Below are 23,020 nucleotides of genomic sequence, written 5' to 3'. Positions count from 1 at the left end.
TTACTATGGTAACCGGTCGGCATAGCGCTGTTTCTTCGGAGGACAGAGGAAGCCGCTATCTCTAACTGATCAGATGCCGCGGTCGCTATTCATCACGGCATCTGAGGGGTTAAACGGCCGGGATTGCGCTGTCTCTGATCTTGGCGGTTGCAGGCGGCTGTGAGAAGCCGTGTACGGTGCAGGCTCCGCTCCTTCTAGTGTGACGGCGCACGTCCAACATAATACTGAAGATCTGATGGTCATCAAGGGGTTAAACCCTCCTGTATTTCATATTTACAGCACTAATAATAAATAATAATAATCACCAGCACTGTGCCAGACAAAAACGCACCAAAACCGGACACAAATGACCTCATGTAACCTTGCCTTACTACTGCATTATGGGAAATTTCCTGACTGATAACAGAGAGAACACTAAGAAAACAGCGGTCATGTACACCCTACAAGTGCTGCTCCACCTCATACACGGCAACAGCTGGAGGACCTGTGATGACGTCACCACCAATGTGACCGGGGAGGGAGGGAATAGAACTCCGCCCCTCATGTCACGTGATCATCCGCTTTCCATTGCGCTTGAGTACCTCTCCCTCAGAGATCTGCGCCTGATGTCACGTGATCATCATCACATGTCATCCGTCCATCGCTCATTAGTCACATCATGCCGCGGTCACGTGATTTTAATATCACAGGTCCTTCATCCACCACGCCTCCTCTCCTCTGATAAGGTCCGCCCCTCCTTGGTCACGTGGTAGTGACGTCATCTCAGGTTCTTTCGCTATTTCGGTGTATGAGAAAGAGAGCAGCGCAGGTCGGGTGTTCTCTCTGTTATCAGTCACCCCTGTATGACTGTGTATACAGAGAGCTGTCAATCATTGAGTGACCCCGCCCACTGGACTCCTAGCCGGGATTTAACCCCTCCAGTGCCGGCCTCTTTGGGGTAAATTGTTATTTCGGATGTTTTGTGGGACGAGTCGTGTTTTGTAATGACATAATATTCGGGACATACAACTTATTCACTGACTTTTATACATTTCTTGTTAATGTCGTTCACCGTGCGGTTTAAGGGACTGTTCACACGTAGCGAATACGACCCACAACACGCAAGGAAATCACCCCGAATATTCACACCAAATGGTGGCCGTATAATCCTCCCGAATATCTACTACAGAAATACAACAAGGCCGATCCTCACCTCTCCCAGCGTTACCATAGCAACACGTCCCTGCTCTTCCGGCTGTGTCCAGGTGACCCCTATAATGATATGTGACCTCTCCGGCCTGTGATTGGCTGCAGGGGTCACATGACGCCTTCTTTTCTATATATGTGTAACCTGCAGCGTTGCTGTGAACACGCGGTGGAGCCGCAGAGGATTCTGGGAACAATGGCGTTTGTGGCGGAACTTGACTTTCCCATTGAACTTAATGGGGAAATTCTGCAACAAATGCGCCGCGAATCCGCGGTATAAATCCGATATCCTGCGTGTTTATAATCCGCACCGCAGGTTAACCCCTTAACCTCCAGGCCAGGTTCTGTTGTCGTTTTTCCCTCTTCGTCTTCTCGGATCTATAACTTCTGTGTATTTCTGTCGGTGCCGCGGTGCGAGGATTAGATTCTGCGGGACGAGTTGTAGATTTTCAGGGCGTCGTATAAAGTATCACATAATGTCACTGCAACTGCAAAACTTCTATGTGGGGGAAATGGGGAGAATCTGTGATTCCTCCAATGTTTTTCGGTCTTATTCTTACGGCGATCACTGTGTTGTAAAAACGTCCACGTAACATTATTCCCCAGGACCGTGCGGTTACCGTGATAACAAATTTCTAGAGTTTTTCATGATGTGCGACATTTACAAAAAAACCTTTTGGTTTCAATTTTTATTTTCTGTCGCCAGATTCTCATAGTTGCCAACAGTCCTGGATTTACAGAGACAGTCCCGGCAAATTACTGTACTGGACGTGTCCCGGCCATATACAATTGTATCTGCATCCTCAGGACACCGATACAGTTAAATACTATGGTGGAGCAGGAAACTATCCGCTCCCTGCTCTGCCATTCACTCCTTCTGGGGTGGAATCCCCGGCCAGAATGTCGGCAACACTCTGACTGGGGATTCCACTCTTATAGGGAGGGCTGTGTGTGTCACTATCTACAGGGGGCAGTGTGTGTCACTATCTACAGGGGGCAGTGTGTGTCACTATCTACAGGGGGCTGTGTGTGTCACTATCTACAGGGGGCAGTGTGTGTCACTATCTACAGGGGGCAGTGTGTGTCACTATCTACAGGGGGCAGTGTGTGTCACTATCTACAGGGGGCAGTGTGTGTCACTATCTACAGGGGGCTGTGTGTGTCACTATCTACAGGGGGCAGTGTGTGTGTGTGTCACTATCTACAGGGGGCAGTGTGTGTCACTATCTACAGGGGGTCTGTGTGTGTCACTATCTACAGGGGGCTGTGTGTGGCACTATCTACAAGGGGCAGTGTGTGTCACTATCTACAGGGGGCAGTGTGTGTCACTATCTACAGGGGGCTGTGTGTGGCACTATCTACAGGGGGCAGTGTGTGTCACTATCTACAGGGGGCAGTGTGTGTGTGTGTGTCACTATCTACAGGGGGCAGTGTGTGTCACTATCTACAGGGGGCAGTGTGTCACTATCTACAGGGGGTCTGTGTGTGTCACTATCTACAGGGAGCAGTGTGTGTGTGTGTGTCACTATCTACAGGGGGCAGTGTGTGTCACTATCTACAGGGGGCAGTGTGTCACTATCTACAGGGGGTCTGTGTGTGTCACTATCTACAGGGGGCTGTGTGTGTCACTATCTACAGGGGGCAGTGTGTGTGTGTGTGTCACTATCTACAGGGGGCAGTGTGTGTCACTATCTACAGGGGGCAGTGTGTCACTATCTACAGGGGGTCTGTGTGTGTCACTATCTACAGGGGGCTGTGTGTGTCACTATCTACAGGGAGCAGTGTGTGTCACTATCTACAGGGGGCAGTGTGTGTCACTATCTACAGGGGGCAGTGTGTGTCACTATCTACAGGGGGCTGTGTGTGGCACTATCTACAGGGGGGGCTGTGTGTGTCACTATCTACAGGGGGCAGTGTGTGTCACTATCTACAGGGGGCAGTGTGTGTCACTATCTACAGGGGGCAGTGTGTGTCACTATCTACAGGGGGCAGTGTGTGTCACTATCTACAGGGGGCAGTGTGTGTCACTATCTACAGGGGGCTGTGTGTGTCACTATCTACAGGGGGCAGTGTGTGTGTGTGTCACTATCTACAGGGGGCAGTGTGTGTCACTATCTACAGGGGGCAGTGTGTCACTATCTACAGGGGGTCTGTGTGTGTCACTATCTACAGGGGGCAGTGTGTGGCACTATCTACAGGGGGCAGTGTGTGTCACTATCTACAGGGGGCAGTGTGTGTCACTATCTACAGGGGGCAGTGTGTGTCACTATCTACAGGGGGCTGTGTGTGGCACTATCTACAGGGGGCAGTGTGTGTCACTATCTACAGGGGGCAGTGTGTGTGTGTGTGTGTCACTATCTACAGGGGGCAGTGTGTGTCACTATCTACAGGGGGCAGTGTGTCACTATCTACAGGGGGTCTGTGTGTGTCACTATCTACAGGGGGCTGTGTGTGTCACTATCTACAGGGAGCAGTGTGTGTGTGTGTGTGTCACTATCTACAGGGGGCAGTGTGTGTCACTATCTACAGGGGGCAGTGTGTCACTATCTACAGGGGGTCTGTGTGTGTCACTATCTACAGGGGGCTGTGTGTGTCACTATCTACAGGGGGCAGTGTGTGTGTGTGTGTCACTATCTACAGGGGGCAGTGTGTGTCACTATCTACAGGGGGCAGTGTGTCACTATCTACAGGGGGTCTGTGTGTGTCACTATCTACAGGGGGCTGTGTGTGTCACTATCTACAGGGAGCAGTGTGTGTGTCACTATCTACAGGGGGCAGTGTGTCACTATCTACAGGGGGCAGTGTGTCACTATCTACAGGGGGCAGTGTGTCACTATCTACAGGGGGCAGTGTGTGTCACTATCTACAGGGGGCAGTGTGTCACTATCTACAGGGGGCAGTGTGTGGTAATATCTACAGGGAGCAGTGTGTGTGGTAATATCTACAGGGAGCAGTGTGTGTGGTAATATCTACAGGGAGCAGCGTGTGTGGTAATATATACAGGGGGCAGTGTGTGTGGTAATATATACAGGGGGCAGTGTGTGTGGTAATATATACAGGGAGCAGCGTGTGTGGTAATATCTACAGGGAGCAGTGTGTGTGGTAATATATACAGGGGGCAATGTGTGTGGTAATATATACAGGGGGCAGTGTGTGTGGTAATATCTACAGGGAGCAGTGTGTGGTAATATATACAGGGAGCAGTGTGTGTGGTAATATCTACAGGGAGCAGTGTGTGTGGTAATATCTACAGGGAGCAGTGTGTGTGGTAATATCTACAGGGAGCAGTGTGTGTGGTAATATCTACAGGGAGCAGCGTGTGTGGTAATATCTACAGGGAGCAGCGTGTGTGGTAATATCTACAGGGAGCAGCGTGTGTGGTAATATCTACAGGGAGCCACGTGTGTGGTAATATATACAGGGAGCAGCGTGTGTGGTAATATCTACAGGGAGCAGTGTGTGTGGTAATATCTACAGGGAGCAGTGTGTGTGGTAATATCTACAGGGAGCAGTGTGTGTGGTAATATCTACAGGGGGCTGTGTGTGTCACTATCTACAGGGGGCTGTGTGTGTCACTATCTACAGGGGGCAGTGTGTGTCACTATCTACAGGGGGCAGTGTGTGTCACTATCTACAGGGGGCAGTGTGTCACTATCTACAGGGGGCTGTGTGTGTCACTATCTACAGGGGGCTGTGTGTGTCACTATCTACAGGGGGCTGTGTGTGTCACTATCTACAGGGGGCAGTGTGTGTCACTATCTACAGGGAGCAGCGTGTGTGGTAATATCTACAGGGAGCAGTGTGTGGTAATATCTACAGGGAGCAGTGTGTGGTAATATCTACAGGGAGCAGCGTGTGTGGTAATATATACAGGGAGCAGCGTGTGTGGTAATATCTACAGGGAGTAGTGTGTGTGGTAATATCTACAGGGAGCAGTGTGTGGTAATATCTACAGGGAGCAGTGTGTGGTAATATCTACAGGGAGCAGTGTGTGTGGTAATATATACAGGGAGCAGTGTGTGGTAATATCTACAGGGAGCAGTGTGTGGTAATATCTACAGGGGGCAGTGTGTGTGGTAATATCTACAGGGAGCAGCGTGTGTGGTAATATATACAGGGAGCAGTGTGTGTGGTAATATCTACAGGGAGCAGCGTGTGGTAATATCTACAGGGAGCAGCGTGTGTGGTAATATCTACAGGGAGTAGCGTGTGTGGTAATATCTACAGGGAGCAGTGTGTGTGGTAATATCTACAGGGAGCAGTGTGTGTGGTAATATCTACAGGGAGCAGTGTGTGTGTGGTAATATCTACAGGGAGCAGTGTGTGTGGTAATATCTACAGGGAGCAGTGTGTGTGGTAATATCTACAGGGAGCAGCGTGTGTGGTAATATCTACAGGGAGCAGTGTGTGTGGTAATATCTACAGGGAGCAGTGTGTGTGGTAATATCTACAGGGGGGCTGTGTGTGTGGTAATATCTACAGGGAGCAGTGTGTGGTAATATCTACAGGGAGCAGCGTGTGTGGTAATATCTACAGGGAGCAGTGTGTGTGGTAATATCTACAGGGAGCAGTGTGTGTGGTAATATATACAGGGAGCAGTGTGTGGTAATATCTACAGGGAGCAGTGTGTGTGGTAATATCTACAGGGAGCAGTGTGTGTGGTAATATCTACAGGTTGCAGTGTGTGTGGTAATATCTACAGGGAGCAGTGTGTGTGGTAATATCTACAGGGAGCAGCGTGTGGTAATATATACAGGGAGCAGTGTGTGTGGTAATATCTACAGGGAGCAGCGTGTGTGGTAATATCTACAGGGAGCAGTGTGTGTGGTAATATCTACAGGGAGCAGTGTGTGTGGTAATATCTACAGGGAGCAGTGTGTGTGGTAATATCTACAGGGAGCAGTGTGTGTGGTAATATCTACAGAGAGCAGCGTGTGTGGTAATATCTACAGGGAGCAGTGTGTGTGGTAATATCTACAGGGAGCAGTGTGTGTGGTAATATCTACAGGGAGCAGTGTGTGTGGTAATATATACAGGGAGCAGTGTGTGGTAATATCTACAGGGAGCAGTGTGTGTGGTAATATCTACAGGGAGCAGTGTGTGTGGTAATATCTACAGGGAGCAGTGTGTGTGGTAATATCTACAGGGAGCAGTGTGTGTGGTAATATCTACAGGGAGCAGTGTGTGTGGTAATATCTACAGGGAGCAGTGTGTGTGGTAATATATACAGGGAGCAGTGTGTGTGGTAATATATACAGGGAGCAGCGTGTGTGGTAATATGTACAGGGAGCAGTGTGTGTGGTAATATCTACAGGGAGCAGTGTGTGTGGTAATATCTACAGGGAGTAGTGTGTGTGGTAATATCTACAGGGAGCAGCGTGTGTGGTAATATCTACAGGGAGCAGCGTGTGTGGTAATATCTACAGGGAGCAGTGTGTGTGGTAATATCTACAGGGAGCAGTGTGTGTGGTAATATCTACAGGGAGCAGCGTGTGTGGTAATATCTACAGGGAGCAGTGTGTGTGGTAATATCTACAGGGAGCAGTGTGTGTGGTAATATCTACAGGGAGCAGTGTGTGTGGTAATATGTACAGGGAGCAGTGTGTGTGGTAATATCTACAGGGAGCAGCGTGTGGTAATATCTACAGGGAGCAGTGTGTATGGTTATACAGGGAGCAGTGTGTGTGGTAATATCTACAGGGAGCAGTGTGTGTGGTAATATCTACAGGGAGCAGTGTGTGTGGTAATATCTACAGGGAGCAGTGTGTGTGGTAATATGTACAGGGAGCAGTGTGTATGGTTATAAAGGGAGCAGTGTGTGTGGTAATATCTACAGGGAGCAGTGTGTGTGGTAATATCTACAGGGAGCAGCGTGTGTGTGGTAATATCTACAGGGAGCAGTGTGTGTGGTAATATCTACAGGGAGCAGTGTGTGTGGTAATATCTACAGGGAGCAGCGTGTGGTAATATCTACAGGGAGCAGTGTGTGTGGTAATATCTACAGGGAGCAGTGTGTGTGGTAATATATACAGGGAGCAGTGTGTGTGTGGTAATATCTACAGGGGGCAGTGTGTGTGGTAATATCTACAGGGAGCAGTGTGTGTGGTAATATCTACAGGGGGCTGTGTGTATGGTTATACAGGGAGCAGTGTGTGTGGTAATATCTACAGGGAGCAGTGTGTGTGGTAATATCTACAGGGAGCAGCGTGTGTGGTAATATCTACAGGGAGCAGCGTGTGTGGTAATATATACAGGGAGCAGTGTGTGTGGTAATATCTACAGGGAGCAGTGTGTGTGGTAATATCTACAGGGAGCAGTGTATGTGGTAATATCTACAGGGAGCAGTGTGTGTGGTAATATCTACAGGGAGCAGTGTGTGGTAATATATACAGGGAGCAGTGTGTGTGGTAATATCTACAGGGAGCAGTGTGTGTGGTAATATCTACAGGGAGCAGCGTGTGTGGTAATATCTACAGGGAGCAGTGTGTGTGGTAATATCTACAGGGAGCAGTGTGTGTGGTAATATCTACAGGGAGCAGCGTGTGTGGCAATATCTACAGGGAGCAGTGTGTGTGTGGTAATATCTACAGGGAGCAGTGTGTGTGGTGCTATCTACAGGGAGCAGTGTGTGTGGTAATATCTACAGGGAGCAGTGTGTGTGGTAATATCTACAGGGAGCAGCGTGTGTGGTAATATATACAGGGAGCAGCGTGTGTGGTAATATCTACAGGGAGCAGCGTGTGTGGTAATATCTACAGGGAGCAGCGTGTGTGGTAATATCTACAGGGAGCAGCGTGTGTGGTAATATCTACAGGGAGCAGCGTGTGTGGTAATATCTACAGGGAGCAGCGTGTGTGGTAATATCTACAGGGAGCAGCGTGTGTGGTAATATCTACAGGGAGCAGCGTGTGTGGTAATATCTACAGGGGGCAGTGTGTGTGGTAATATATACAGGGAGCAGTGTGTGTGGTGCTATCTACAGGGAGCAGTGTGTGTGGTAATATCTACAGGGAGCAGTGTGTGTGGTAATATATACAGGGAGCAGTGTGTGTGGTAATATCTACAGTGAGCAGTGTGTGGTAATATCTACAGGGAGCAGCGTGTGTGGTAATATCTACAGGGAGCAGCGTGTGTGGTAATATCTACAGGGAGCAGCGTGTGTGGTAATATCTACAGGGGGCAGCGTGTGTGGTAATATATACAGGGAGCAGTGTGTGTGGTGCTATCTACAGGGAGCAGTGTGTGTGGTAATATCTACAGGGAGCAGTGTGTGTGGTAATATATACAGGGAGCAGTGTGTGTGGTAATATCTACAGTGAGCAGTGTGTGGTAATATCTACAGGGAGCAGCGTGTGTGGTAATATCTACAGGGAGCAGCGTGTGTGGTAATATCTACAGGGAGCAGTGTGTGTGGTAATATCTACAGGGAGCAGCGTGTGTGGTAATATATACAGGGAGCAGCGTGTGTGGTAATATCTACAGGGAGCAGCGTGTGTGGTAATATCTACAGGGGGCAGTGTGTGTGGTAATATATACAGGGAGCAGCGTGTGTGGTAATATATACAGGGAGCAGCGTGTGTGGTAATATATACAGGGAGCAGCGTGTGTGGTAATATCTACAGGGAGCAGCGTGTGTGGTAATATATACAGGGAGCAGCGTGTGTGGTAATATCTACAGGGAGCAGCGTGTGTGGTAATATCTACAGGGGGCAGTGTGTGTGGTAATATATACAGGGAGCAGTGTGTGTGGTAATATATACAGGGAGCAGTGTGTGTGGTAATATCTACAGGGAGCAGCGTGTGTGGTAATATCTACAGGGAGCAGCGTGTGTGGTAATATCTACAGGGAGCAGTGTGTGTGGTAATATCTACAGGGAGCAGTGTGTGTGGTAATATCTACAGGGAGCAGTGTGTGTGGTAATATCTACAGGGAGCAGTGTGTGTGGTAATATCTACAGGGGGCAGTGTGTGTGGTAATATCTACAGGGAGCAGTGTGTGTGGTAATATCTACAGGGAGCAGTGTGTGTGGTAATATCTACAGGGAGCAGTGTGTGTGGTAATATATACAGGGGTCAGTGTGTGTGGTAATATATACAGGGAGCAGTGTGTGTGGTAATATATACAGGGAGCAGTGTGTGTGGTAATATCTACAGGGAGCAGTGTGTGTGGTAATATATACAGGGAGCAGTGTGTGTGTGGTAATATCTACAGGGAGCAGCGTGTGTGGTAATATCTACAGGGGGCAGCGTGTGTGGTAATATCTACAGGGAGCAGCGTGTGTGGTAATATCTACAGGGAGCAGTGTGTGGTAATATCTACAGGGAGCAGCGTGTGTGGTAATATCTACAGGGAGCAGTGTGTGTGGTAATATCTACAGGGGGCAGTGTGTGTGGTAATATCTACAGGGAGCAGTGTGTGTGGTAATATCTACAGGGAGCAGTGTGTGTGGTAATATATACAGGGAGCAGTGTGTGTGGTAATATCTACAGGGGGCAGTGTGTGTGGTAATATCTACAGGGAGCAGTGTGTGTGGTAATATCTACAGGGAGCAGTGTGTGGTAATATATACAGGGAGCAGTGTGTGTGGTAATATATACAGGGGGCAGCGTGTGTGGTAATATATACAGGGAGCAGCGTGTGTGGTAATATCTACAGGGAGCAGCGTGTGTGGTAATATCTACAGGGAGCAGCGTGTGTGGTAATATCTACAGGGAGCAGTGTGTGTGGTAATATATACAGGGAGCAGTGTGTGTGGTAATATCTACAGGGAGCAGTGTGTGGTAATATATACAGGGAGCAGCGTGTGTGGTAATATCTACAGGGAGCAGTGTGTGTGGTAATATATACAGGGAGCAGTGTGTGTGGTAATATCTACAGGGAGCAGTGTGTGTGGTAATATCTACAGGGAGCAGTGTGTGGTAATATCTACAGGGAGCAGTGTGTGTGGTAATATATACAGGGAGCAGTGTGTGTGGTAATATCTACAGGGAGCAGTGTGTGGTAATATCTACAGGGAGCAGTGTGTGTGGTAATATATACAGGGAGCAGTGTGTGTGGTAATATCTACAGGGAGCAGTGTGTGTGGTAATATCTACAGGGAGCAGTGTGTGGTAATATCTACAGGGAGCAGTGTGTGTGGTAATATATACAGGGAGCAGTGTGTGTGGTAATATATACAGGGAGCAGTGTGTGTGTGTGGTAATATCTACAGGGAGCAGCGTGTGTGGTAATATCTACAGGGAGCAGTGTGTGTGGTAATATCTACAGGGAGCAGTGTGTGTGGTAATATCTACAGGGAGCAGTGTGTGGTAATATCTACAGGGAGCAGTGTGTGGTAATATCTACAGGGAGCAGTGTGTGTGGTAATATCTACAGGGAGCAGTGTGTGTGGTAATATCTACAGGGAGCAGTGTGTGTGGTAATATCTACAGGGAGCAGTGTGTGTGGTAATATATACAGGGAGCAGTGTGTGTGGTAATATCTACAGGGAGCAGTGTGTGTGGTAATATCTACAGGGAGCAGTGTGTGGTAATATCTACAGGGAGCAGTGTGTGCGGTAATATATACAGGGAGCAGTGTGTGTGGTAATATATACAGGGAGCAGTGTGTGTGTGTGGTAATATCTACAGGGAGCAGCGTGTGTGGTAATATCTACAGGGAGCAGTGTGTGTGGTAATATCTACAGGGAGCAGTGTGTGTGGTAATATCTACAGGGAGCAGTGTGTGGTAATATCTACAGGGAGCAGCGTGTGTGGTAATATCTACAGGGAGCAGTGTGTGTGGTAATATCTACAGGGAGCAGTGTGTGTGGTAATATCTACAGGGAGCAGTGTGTGTGGTAATATCTACAGGGAGCAGTGTGTGTGGTAATATATACAGGGAGCAGTGTGTGTGGTAATATCTACAGGGAGCAGTGTGTGTGGTAATATCTACAGGGAGCAGTGTGTGGTAATATCTACAGGGAGCAGTGTGTGTGGTAATATATACAGGGAGCAGTGTGTGGGGTAATATCTACAGGGAGCAGTGTGTGTGGTAATATATACAGGGAGCAGTGTGTGTGGTAATATATACAGGGGGCAGTGTGTGTGGTAATATCTACAGGGAGCAGTGTGTGTGGTAATATCTACAGGGAGCAGTGTGTGTGGTAATATCTACAGGGAGCAGTGTGTGTGGTAATATCTACATGGAGCAGCGTGTGTGGTAATATCTACAGGGAGCAGCGTGTGTGGTAATATCTACAGGGAGCAGCGTGTGTGGTAATATCTACAGGGAGCAGCGTGTGTGGTAATATATACAGGGAGCAGTGTGTGTGGTAATATATACAGGGAGCAGTGTGTGGGGTAATATCTACAGGGAGCAGTGTGTGTGGTAATATATACAGGGAGCAGCGTGTGTGGTAATATATACAGGGTGCAGTGTGTGTGGTAATATCTACAGGGAGCAGTGTGTGTGGTAATATCTACAGGGAGCAGTGTGTGTGGTAATATCTACAGGAAGCAGTGTGTGTGGTAATATCTACAGGGAGCAGTGTGTGTGGTAATATCTACAGGGAGCAGTGTGTGTGGTAATATATACAGGGAGCAGTGTGTGTGGTAATATCTACAGGGAGCAGCGTGTGTGGTAATATATACAGGGAGCAGCGTGTGTGGTAATATCTACAGGCAGCAGTGTGTGGTAATATCTACAGGGAGCAGTGTGTGTGGTAATATCTACAGGGAGCAGTGTGTGTGGTAATATCTACAGGGAGCAGTGTGTGTGGTAATATCTACAGGAAGCAGTGTGTGTGGTAATATCTACAGGGGGCAGTGTGTGTGGTAATGTCTACAGGGAGCAGTGTGTGTGGTAATATCTACAGGGAGCAGTGTGTGTGGTAATATCTACAGGGAGCAGCGTGTGTGGTAATATCTACAGGGAGCAGCGTGTGTGGTAATATCTACAGGGAGCAGCGTGTGTGGTAATATCTACAGTGAGCAGCGTGTGTGGTAATATCTACAGTGAGCAGCGTGTGTGGTAATATCTACAGTGAGCAGCGTGTGTGGTAATATCTACAGGGAGCAGCGTGTGTGGTAATATCTACAGGGAGCAGCCTGTGTGGTAATATCTACAGGGAGCAGCGTGTGTGGTAATATATACAGGGGGCAGTGTGTGTGGTAATATATACAGGGGGCAGTGTGTGTGGTAATATATACAGGGAGCAGTGTGTGTGCTAATATCTACAGGGAGCAGCGTGTGGTAATATCTACAGGGGGCAGCGTGTGTGGTAATATATACAGGGAGCAGTGTGTGTGGTAATATATACAGGGAGCAGTGTGTGTGGTAATATATACAGGGAACAGTGTGTGGTAATATCTACAGGGAGCAGTGTGTGTGGTAATATATACAGGGGGCAGTGTGTGTGGTAATATCTACAGGGAGCAGTGTGTGGTAATATCTACAGGGAGCAGTGTGTGTGGTAATATATACAGGGAGCAGTGTGTGTGGTAATATATACAGGGAACAGTGTGTGTGGTAATATCTACAGGGAGCAGTGTGTGTGGTAATATCTACAGGGAGCAGTGTGTGTGGTAATATCTACAGGGAGCAGTGTGTGTGGTAATATCTACAGGGAACAGTGTGTGTGGTAATATCTACAGGGAGCAGTGTGTGTGGTAATATCTACAGGGAGCAGTGTGTGTGGTAATATATACAGGGAGCAGTGTGTGTGGTAATATCTACAGGGGGCAGTGTGGTAATATCTACAGGGGGCAGTGTGTGTGGTAATATCTACAGGGAGCAGTGTGTGTGGTAATATCTACAGGGAGCAGTGTGTGTGGTAATATCTACAGGGAGCAGTGTGTGTGGTAATATATACAGGGAGCAGTGTGTGTGGTAATATCTACAGGGAGCAGTGTGTGTGGTAATATCTACAGGGGGCAGTGTGTGTGGTAATATCTACAGGGAGCAGTGTGTGTGGTAATATCTACAGAGAGCAGCGTGTGTGGTAATATCTACAGGGAGCAGCGTGTGTGGTAATATCTACAGGGAGCAGTGTGTGTGGTAATATCTACAGGGAGCAGTGTGTGGTAATATCTACAGGGAGCAGTGTGTGTGGTAATATCTACAGGGGGCAGTGTGTGGTAATATCTACAGGGGGCAGTGTGTGTGGTAATATCTACAGGGAGCAGTGTGTGTGGTAATATCTACAGGGAGCAGCGTGTGTGGTAATATCTACAGGGAGCAGTGTGTGTGTGGTAATATCTACAGGGAGCAGCGTGTGTGGTAATATCTACAGGGAGCAGTGTGTGTGGTAATATATACAGGGAGCAGCGTGTGTGGTAATATCTACAGGGAGCAGTGTGTGTGTGGTAATATCTACAGGGAGCAGCGTGTGTGGTAATATCTACAGGGAGCAGTGTGTGTGGTAATATCTACAGGGAGCAGTGTGTGTGGTGCTATCTACAGGGAGCAGTGTGTGTGGTAATATCTACAGGGAACAGTGTGTGTGGTAATATATACAGGGAGCAGTGTGTGTGGTAATATCTACAGGGAGCAGTGTGTGTGGTAATATCTACAGGGAGCAGTGTGTGTGGTAATATCTACAGGTAGCAGTGTGTGTGGTAATATCTACAGGGAGCAGTGTGTGTGGTAATATCTACAGGGAGCAGTGTGTGTGGTAATATATACAGGGAGCAGTGTGTGTGGTAATATCTACAGGGGGCAGTGTGTGTGGTAATATCTACAGGGAGCAGTGTGTGTGGTAATATCTACAGAGAGCAGCGTGTGTGGTAATATCTACAGGGAGCAGCGTGTGTGGTAATATCTACAGGGAGCAGTGTGTGTGGTAATATCTACAGGGAGCAGTGTGTGTGTGGTAATATCTACAGGGAGCAGCGTGTGTGGTAATATCTACAGGGAGCAGCGTGTGTGGTAATATCTACAGGGAGCAGCGTGTGTGGTAATATCTACAGGGAGCAGCGTGTGTGGTAATATCTACAGGGAGCAGCGTGTGTGGTAATATCTACAGGGAGCAGCGTGTGTGGTAATATCTACAGGCAGCAGCGTGTGTGGTAATATCTACAGGGAGCAGTGTGTGTGGTAATATCTACAGGGAGCAGTGTGTGTGGTAATATCTACAGGGAGCAGTGTGTGTGGTAATATCTACAGGGAGCAGTGTGTGTGGTAATATCTACAGGGAGCAGTGTGTGTGGTAATATCTACAGGGAGCAGTGTGTGGTAATATCTACAGGGAGCAGCGTGTGTGGTAATATCTACAGGGAGCAGCGTGTGTGGTAATATCTACAGGGAGCAGTGTGTGTGGTAATATCTACAGGGAACAGTGTGTGTGGTAATATCTACAGGGAGCAGTGTGTGTGGTATTATCTACAGGGAGCAGCGTGTGTGGTAATATCTACAGGGAGCAGCGTGTGTGGTAATATCTACAGGGAGCAGCGTGTGTGGTAATATCTACAGGGAGCAGTGTGTGTGGTAATATCTACAGGGAGCAGTGTGTGTGGTAATATCTACAGGGAGCAGTGTGTGTGGTAATATCTACAGGGAGCAGTGTGTGTGGTAATATATACAGGGAGCAGTGTGTGTGGTAATATCTACAGGGAGCAGTGTGTGTGTGGTAATATCTACAGGGAGCAGTGTGTGTGGTAATATCTACAGGGAGCAGTGTGTGTGGTAATATATACAGGGAGCAGTGTGTGGTAATATCTACAGGGAGCAGTGTGTGTGGTAATATCTACAGGGAGCAGTGTGTGGTAATATCTACAGGGAGCAGTGTGTGTGGTAATATCTACAGGGAGCAGTGTGTGTGGTAATATCTACAGGGGGCAGTGTGTGTGGTAATATCTACAGGGAGCAGTGTGTGTGGTAATATATACAGGTAGCAGTGTGTGGTAATATCTACAGGGAGCAGTGTGTGTGTCACTATCTACAGGGGGCAGTGTGTGTCACTATCTACAGGGGGAGTGTGTGGCACTATCTACAGGGGGCAGTGTGTGGCACTATCTACAGGGGGCAGTGTGTGGCACTATCTAAAGTGTGTGTGGCACTCTCTACAGGGGGGCTGTGTGTGGCACTCTCTACAGGGGGGCTGTGTGTGGCACTCTCTACAGGGGGGCTGTTTAAGGCACTGTCTACATGGGACTGTGTGTGTGTGGTACTTTCTTCAGGGGACTGTGTGTGTGTGTGGTGCTATCTACAGAGGACTATGTGTGGGGCTACCTGCAGGGGGGTGTGTGTATGTGGCTATCTGCATGGGGGCTGTGTGTGGCACTCTCTACAGGGGTGTGTGTGTGGAGCTATGTACAAGGGGTGTGTGTGTGGCGATATCTACAGGGCACTATTTGTGGCACTATGTTCAGGGGGTGTGTGTGGTGCTATCTACAAGGGTGTGTTTGTGTGTTGCACTCTGCAGGGGGGGTGGCATTATCTACAGGGGTGTGTGTGTCACTATCTACAGGGGGTTGTGTGTGGTGCTCTGCAGGGGGGGGGGGAGCTCTCTAAAGGGGGTGGTGTGGCGTTATCTACAGTGGGGTGTTCGGCGCTATCTACAGGGTGTGTATGTGTGTGTGGCGCTATCTACAGGGGGAGTGTGTGGCGCTATCTACAGGGGGAGTGTGTGGCGCTATCTACAGGGGGCTGTGTGATGGCTCTATCTAAAGGGTGTATGTGTGGCATTATCTACAGTGGGGTGTGTGTCACTATCTGCAGGGCTGTGTGTGTCGCTGTCTACAGGGGTGTTTGCGTGGCACTATCTATGGAGGGCTGTGTGTGTGACACTATTTACAGGGGGGGGGAGTGTGTGGCACTATGTACAGGTGGTTGTGTGTGCGGCACTATCTACGGGGGTTTTGTGTGGCGCTAACTACAGGGGTGTGTGTGGCACTCTGCAGGGGTGTGTGTGTGGCACTATCTACAGGGGATTTTGTGTGTGGCGCTATCTAAAGGGGGTGGTGTGGCGTTATCTACAGTGGGTTGTTCGGCGCTATCTACAGGGTGTGTATGTGTTTGGCACTATCTTCAGGGGGAGTGTGTGGCACCATCTACAGTGGGGTGTGCGACACTATCTGCAGGGGTGTGTGTGTCGCTATCTACAGGGTGTGTATGTGTGTTTGGCACTATCTTCAGGGGGAGTGTGTGGCACCATCTACAGTGGGGTGTGTGGCACTATCTATGGAGGTCTGTGTGTGTGGCACTATTTACAGGGGAGTGTGTGGCACTATCTACAGGGGTGTGTGTGTGTGTGTGTGTGTGTATCTACAGTGGGGTGTTCGGCGCTATCTACAGTGGGGTGTGTGTGTGTGTGTGTGTGTGTGTGTTTGTTTGGCACTATCTACAGGAGGGTGTGTGTGGCCCTATCTCTAAAAGGCGGTGTGTGTGGCATTATCTACAGTGGGGTGTGCGGCGCTATCTACGGAGGGCTGTCTATCTACAGGGGGGGTGTGAGGCACTATCTACAGGGTGTGAGTTTGGCACTATCTACAGGGGTGAGTGTATGTGTTTGGCACTATCTACAGTGGGGTGTGTGTGGCACCATGGACAGGGGGTTGTGTGTGGCACTATGTACAGGGGGTTGTGTGTGGCACTATGTACAGGGGGTTGTGTGTGGCACTATGTACAGGGGGTTGTGTGTGGCACTATGTACAGGGGGTTGTGTGTGGCACTATGTACAGGGGGTTGTGTGTGGTAATATCTACAGGGGGTTGTGGCGCTATCTACAAGAAACAGTGAGTGGCGCAATTTACAAGGGGCACTGAGTATGGCACTATCTACGCTGGTTTTTACGCTGCCAGTAGCGGTCAGCACATATCTTCTCGCCCTAGTGATAAAGTGAGACATCACCTGCCTGTAAACAACCACATACCCAGAGAGAGATACCGGCCACCATAATGGTTGTCAGCCAAACTAGTGCAGAATATTTGGTCTGTTTATTAATATGGAGAAATTCTGGGAAGCCACGCCCCATAACCCACATCCACCAGATAAGTCATGCCCATAAGCCACACCCACCAAAGAAGCCACATCCTAAGTGTCCCTGGGGAAAGAAATGTTGGCAACTATGTATCCAGAGCCAGAACTTTTTAATTTTCTGTCGATGGAGCGGAGTGAGGGCTTATTTTTTGTAGGACGAGTTGCAATTTTTTGATCACTTTTTAATATTTATTTTTTTTGGAGCTTCTAGTGTTTTTTTGGGGGTTTTTTTTTCTTGCATCGTTCACCGTGCGGGTAAATAACCTTTTATTATAATCCTTCTGTTCACGGATGCCGTGATACCAGTTATGTTTATTGTTTGTGTTCTTTACGTTCCTTTAAAGACAAATTGTGAAAAGGTTTTATTTTATATTTAATATTTTGTAGAGAACTAAACGCTTTATTTGAATATTTTTAGCAAATTGTATTACTCCCCTGGGGGACGTGAACTAGTGACGATTAGATCGCTGGTACAATACACTGTAATACTAATATCGCAGTATATCGTGATTAAGATTAAGGGGTTAATAGGAGCAGAAAGATGGCAGAATTTCATTACCCCCCAGGCTGCGATGACAACCATCTATACCCCGTGATCGTGTTGTGAGGGGCTGATGATCTGTCAGAGAGGACCCCCCCCCCTCTTTCTTACAGCTTAGATTCTGCAGTCGATATTGACCACGCCATCTAAGTAGTTAAATGCCCGGGGTCGGCGTTCCCTCAGGTCTCCAGCCTTTGCAGCAGGTGTCAGGTCTTCCCTATGTCACGTGAACAAGTCCTGAGCGGTAAATGTCCTGTGCAGGAAGGGGTTAAATGAGTAAAATACAAGTTTATACTGAATCTTATCCCACAAAACAATGTATCACTCTGCTCCGCTCCACCTGCGCTGTAACATAAGAGATCACACTGCATGTTCCCTCTATATAATGTCACCTCAGCTGCTGCAGAACCTCACAGTTCATATCAAACACTGACTGCATAGTGTGCACCACGTCTTGTGAGATGTCAGCAATGTCTCCGCAGTATCCGCCATGTGTCCGGATGTCAGGAGTCAGGTCTTCATTGTCTGGGGGGGAATTTCTTCATTTTACTCTTCTCACCTGAGAGATATGCCATAAATGTCTGATATATGGGGGTCCCAACTCTATGCGGAGAACGGGGTCCACCGACCCGCCTGGTGAGGTGATGACTACATCCAGGTGGAGAATGAATGGAGAGGTGACCACACATGTACACGACTCTCTCCATTCACTTGTATAGGAGGTCCAGAAACAGCCGAGCACGGCCACCCAGAGGTGGAGCCGCATCTATCAGACATTTCTGGCATATCCTGGGGAGAAAAGTCCGTGTTGGGAATACCCCTTTATTCCATGTGGTGACGGCTCTGAGAAGATGTTTCTCTCAATGATGAATAAGTGAGGTTCTGTATGTCACACATGATGTTGTCCCCTGTATGATCTCCATCTTCTCCTTTCTTCATAAAGACGTCTGCAGTACTAGATCCTCCAGTTCCTCCAGTTTTCTCATCTTCTCCACAACGTTCCTTCTCCTGAATGACCCACCAAGGATGGACAAGGACAGGAATGAGATGAGCAGAAGAATATTAGACTTCACCTTGGAGATCATCTACCTGTTGAGCGGAGAGGTAAACTTTTCTACATTATAGAACAAGGCACACATAGGGAAGGGACAATACATAATAGGAAGGAATAGGAAGAATCCAGTGTCCTGTATAACAGCGTCCAGACCTTCCAAGTGACATCAAGAAGCCACCAGCAGAAAAGCTGAAGATCTGCCACCAATATGGTCAGTTATGTGTCATGTCACCAATGCAGCAATAGTGATGTTGTAGAGCAATGAGAATGAAAAGGAGCCAGGAGGATCAGGATGACATCTATAGAAACATAGGAGATGACGGCAGGAGGAGAGCACATGGTCCATCTAGTCCGCCCAATATTATTACTTTTTAGTTTTGGCCTCGTTCTATTTTCTCAATGTCTTTTTGTAGGTGAGGTCTCCAGTATTACAGATGTGGGGTCACTAGAGCTCTATACAGCGGGGTCACAATCTCTCTCTCTCTACTGAGGGGGGAATACTGTGTTCAGTTCTCTAAGTGTCTCTCTCCATACACAGGAGTACACAATAGTGAAGAAGACATCGGGTGACTGTACGACTCCCATCATCCATGAGTCAGGAGGATGGAGCAGTAGTCAGAGCCCCATCACAGAGCCTCCCCCTCACTCCCGGATACATGAGAAGAAGATCTTAGAACTGATCTACAAGATGACGGAGCTGCTGACTGGAGAGGTGACACTGCTGGGAATGCTGGGAAATTCTACAGTAACGGCACTGGAGGTGTCTGGGTGATGACTGTATCATTGTGTGTGTCAGGTTCCTATAAGGTGTCAGGATGTCACTGTCTATTTCTCCATGGAGGAGTGGGAGTATCTAGAAGGACACAAGGATCTGTACGAGGAGGTCATGATGGAGGACTACCGGCCGCGCACATCACAAGGTAAGAAGATATAGATATTATATTTTGTTTGTTTATTTTTTGAAGTATTAATTTCGTCATGTGCAGTATATACAGACATGTGATTCCTGATCTCTGATCACACGTTCCTCGCTTTGCGGCAGTGCTGCACTAGGTTATGTTCACACGCAGAAGTTTCCATATTTCTGAATGCGGTTCTTTCTGCAGTAGGTACATGAATTTGTAGTAACCACGTTCAGATGAGTTGGACAATCACAGAAATTTCTGCCACCATTTCTCCATTTGGGAATAATACGAGGTCTGGAAGTTCTCAGTTATGAAGAAAGGCCATCAAAACTAAATGTATTTCCTGTTGAGAAGAGAAGGTTGAGGGGGAGGGGATATCTTTATATAAAAATGGAAACGTCCCTATAAAACAATGTAATAAATGATTATTTTCATGGACCCGCAGAGAACACGGGGTCACTGCTTACAATTAAAGGAAATGCAATTTCATCACAAAGTCCTAAAGCCGCACATCACTGTCCGAACCGTAAAGTCATGGAACCTGCTCCCACAGGATTTGGTAATGGTAAAGTGTGGCGAGAGATATAAGAAAGGGTTAAAGATCTTCCTTGTAAGACACAATACACAGGGTTACTGGTAGTAATGAGGAATGTGGATCCAGGGATCTGTCCGATTGTAAGTAACACAGGTTGAACAATGTGTGTGTGGAGATATAATTCTTTATTTATTTTACACTCCGTTACATTTTATTTTAAACATTTTATTGGAATGGAGTTTCAGGGGAATCGAACTCAAGAACAAGAGGAATCCAGCAGCAGGACGCTAGAAATGCAGAAGACCTGGTCAGGGTGGTCATGGACCGTTAAACTTTACTGTTAGGGTATGTTCACACGGCAGCGTCCGTTACGGCTGAAATTACAGTTCTGTTTTCAGGAGAAAACAGCACCGTAATTTCAGCCGTAATGGCATGTGCAGGCGTCTTTCGCTGCGTCCATTACGGACGTAATTGGAGCTGTTTTTCTATGGAGTCCATGGAAAACGGCTCCATTTACGTCTGAAGAAGTGACAGACACTTCTTTGACGCGGGCGTCTTTTTTACGTGCCGCCTTTTGACAGCGGCGAGTAAAAAAAATGACCGTCGGCACAGAAAATCGTAAGACCCATTCAAATGAATGGGCAGATGTTTGCCGACGCTTTTGAGCCGCATTTTCGGACGTAATTCGGGGCTAAAACGCCCGAGTTACGTCCGTATATAGTGTGTGTGAACTCAGCCTTACTGTGCAGGGAGAAGCTGCCGCTCATTACAAGCCGTTCTCCCTGCAGTAACACTACTGTCCGAGCTGTGCGCAGTACTTTTCCCCCTGCATGAGCACAGCTCCGGACAAGCAGTGAGAGGGTTAAAGAGCAACTTCCCTTGTATTATATTGTTGGGGTTCATGTGATTGTGAGTTGTGTAATATTACATACATATTAATTATGTGACCGCCCGCAGTGTTGTCCGGTGATATGAGCTGATTGTTGGATCTTTCAGCAGCAGGACCCATGGCGTACGGCTACTCTCTGGACCAGCCTCCTTTTTGAGAAGATTTGTCCAGTTAGAAGGATCCATTTAGTGTGGATGTGTCCGGTCTCTTATGTTCCTCTATCAGAGGGCAGTATAGGATCGGGGGGTAGACGCTGAGATCTGGGATATAATGTTTTCAATGACATCATTCAGTATTTTCATCTAAAGAACGGTATAAATGCTGCCAGGACTTCTAGAGAAAAGCTGTGAGTCCTGCTTCCCCCGCCCACACAGGATGATTTTTCTTTGTCATCCTGCTCATAAAATCCGAGAGTTTGTCAGACGTTCCTGATGGGGTCAATGCCTGAGCTCCAAACAGACGTTCCTTACTTTACCTCCTGTCTGTGCTGAACACGTAAGGAGCGATGCTGGAAGGGTAAATATCAGCCCCCTGTCATTTGCGGTATGAGCTTCTAACCTTGTGTAAGGAGACCAGACGCCCTTAACCCCTTCAAGACACAGCCTGTTTTGGCCTTCAGGACACAGCCAATTTTTTCAAATCTGACATGTTTCACTTTATGTGGTAATAACTTCGGAATGCTTTTACCTATCCAAGCGATTCTGAGATTTTATTCTCGTGACACATTGGACTTTATGTTACTTGCAAAATTTGCTTGATACATTAAGTATTTAATTGTGAAAAACACCAAAATTTAGCGAAAAATTGCAAAAATTAGCATTTTTCTAAATTTATATGTATCTGCTTGTAAGACAGATAGTTATAACCCACAAAATTGTTGCTAATTAACATCCCCCATATGTCTACTTTAGATTGGCATCGTTTTTGGACATCCTTTTATTTTTCTATGACATCACAAGGCTTAGAACTTTAGCAGCAATTTCTCACATTTTCAAGAAAATTTCAAAAGGCTATTTTTACAGGGGCCAGTTCAGTTGTGAAGTGGATTTTAGGGCCTTATATATATTAGAAACCCTCTAAGTCACCCCATTTTAAAAACTTCACCCCTCAAAGTATTCAAAACAGCATTTAGAACGTTTCTTAACCCTTTAGATGTTTCACAGGAATTAAGGCAAAATAGATGTGAAATGTTCAAATTTCTTTATTTTTTTTTGCAGAAATTCATTTTTTATCTATTTTTTTTGTAACACAGAAAGTTTTACCCAAGAAACGCAACTCCATATCTATTGCCCAGATTCTGCAGTTTTTAGAAATACCCCACATGTGGCCCTAGTGCACTTATTGACTGAAGCACAGGCCTCAGAAACAAAGGAACACCTAGTGGATTTTGGGGCCTCCTTTTTATTAGAAAATATTTTAGGCTCCATGTCGGGTTTGAAAGGCTCTTGCGGCACCAAAACAGTGGAAATCCCCCAAAAGTGACCCCATTTTGGAAACTATACCCCTTGAGGAAATTATCTAGGGGTATAGTGAGCATTTTGACCCCGCAGGTTTTTTGCAGAAATTATTGGAAGTAGGCCGTGAAAATGAAAATCTACATTCTTTCAAAGAAAATGTAGGTTTAGCTAATTTTTTCTAAAGGACTAAGAGGAGAAAATGCACCACTACTTTTGTAAAGCAATTTCTCCCGAGTAAAACAATACCCCGCATGTGGTCATAAACGGCTGTTTGGACACACGGCGGAGCTTAGAAGGGAAAGACCGCCATTTGGCTTTTGGAGCTCAAATTTAGCAGGAATGGTTTGCGGAGACCACGTCGCATTTGCAAAGCCCCTAAGGGACCAAAACAGTGAAAACACCAAAAAAGTGACTCCATTTAGGAGACCACTCCTTGAAGAATCCATCTAGGGGTGTAGTGAGCATTTTGAACCCACAGGGGTTTCATAGATTTTAT

At 47.3% G+C, this 23,020-nt stretch overlaps 1 long non-coding RNA gene across 1 annotated transcript; it reads left to right on the top strand.

The window, feature by feature from the left end:
- Positions 1-795: 795 nt before the first annotated feature.
- LOC142670922 (uncharacterized) lies at positions 796-19,354 on the top strand. The gene is made up of 3 exons (XR_012851778.1): positions 796-937; positions 18,628-18,788; positions 19,277-19,354. It is a non-coding gene; the product is annotated as an uncharacterized LOC142670922 (long non-coding RNA).
- Positions 19,355-23,020: the final 3,666 nt, after the last annotated feature.

The sequence above is a fragment of the Rhinoderma darwinii genome (genome assembly GCF_050947455.1).
Source record: "Rhinoderma darwinii isolate aRhiDar2 chromosome 1 unlocalized genomic scaffold, aRhiDar2.hap1 SUPER_1_unloc_21, whole genome shotgun sequence".
Lineage (NCBI taxonomy): Eukaryota > Metazoa > Chordata > Amphibia > Anura > Rhinodermatidae > Rhinoderma > Rhinoderma darwinii.
This window is presented reverse-complemented; position numbering and strand designations above follow the sequence as displayed.